General features: G+C 39.8%; 1 protein-coding gene across 2 annotated transcripts in view; it reads right to left on the bottom strand.

Moving 5' to 3' along the window:
• The window catches only part of FRMD3 (FERM domain containing 3), a 285438-nt gene that overhangs the window by 85560 nt on the left and 198682 nt on the right, over positions 1-1196 (bottom strand). The gene's annotated exons all lie outside the window — the stretch shown is intronic.

Here is a 1196-nt window from a genome sequence, read left to right as displayed (position 1 = left end):
ACTCCCTAGAGTCCCTGACTCTAAGCCACATAACACAAGGATTCAGTTTTTATAGAAGGAGCATTAGATGCCAAGTAATTCCCTCTTCCAATTCCTATGCCAAATAACAACAGAGAGTGGAAATGTATTTGATGATCAGAGAGAGAGAGAGAGAGAGAGAGAGAGAGAGAGAGAGAGGGAGGGAGGGAGGTTGATTGATTCTAGGGCTTTAAAATGAAATACTTGAAAAAAGAAAGGGCACAGGAAAGGGGAAGTGCAGATGATGGAAAGCACAGCTCAAGAAAGATGAGAAGTTGTATAGTCATCTGATCTTTCCCATTTTCCTTTTATACAATAAACACTCTTCCCCAAACTGCACAAAAAACATTTCCTAAGGGGGCTCTTGTGATCTGTTCATCAGAAGCACAGGTAGAGGGTATTTATCATTGCAGGTCACTTGCTTCTAGAAGACTAGACATTTTTGACACCATAAATCCTTGCCAGAAAGCACATGATTTACAGAGAATGTGCATTTTGAAAAATGAAAAGATAATGACTCTGTATGAAATATACTCAGTGTCATTATTGCTTCCAGGACAAGCCTCACTGCATCAGATCATTATGGTGGTAGCTAATTGGATGATTTCTCTGCTTTTTAAGGACAGGGAACATACTTCATCAAAACCATTTCACCACCAAGTGAGACTTTTGAATATTTGAAAGCTGATGACCTGTGCCTGAAGCTAATCCAAATGTCTTTGCCTCTAATGAGAAACCTGATAAACTGGTATTGAGAGAACTAGCTGAGTAGGAAGTCCAGGAAAATGTCCAGAGAAGCCTCTCAAGGTTCCTGATAGTGAAATCAATCATATTCTTAATCTTCAACCCTCAGGACTAATGGAATGGGTATTCCATTCCCTCCTAACCCAAATGGCCATGATTAAAGCTGTGGAAAACAGGAACCAAGACAGGCAAAAATAACAGAATTGTCACCAAACCCCTAGGGATTGTGGCAACTGCTTCTTCCAACCACCAGAGGGCTCTGGAAGGAAGACTAAGCTTAGTGCTAAGCAGTCCCAATGCTAAGACCTCATCTGCGTACCACACTCAAATCAAATCTGTAAATTATAAGAGATTCTTTCTTCTATATAGTTTTAAAAACAAATATGGCTATTTTATCTTAAAATTACCTACAGAGGCAGGACAGTGAAGCAGAA

This window comes from Suricata suricatta, chromosome 13 (genome assembly GCF_006229205.1).
Source record: "Suricata suricatta isolate VVHF042 chromosome 13, meerkat_22Aug2017_6uvM2_HiC, whole genome shotgun sequence".
NCBI classification, from domain to species: domain Eukaryota; kingdom Metazoa; phylum Chordata; class Mammalia; order Carnivora; family Herpestidae; genus Suricata; species Suricata suricatta.
Note: the sequence above shows the minus strand (reverse complement) of the source record. Positions and strands in the feature narration are given on the sequence as shown.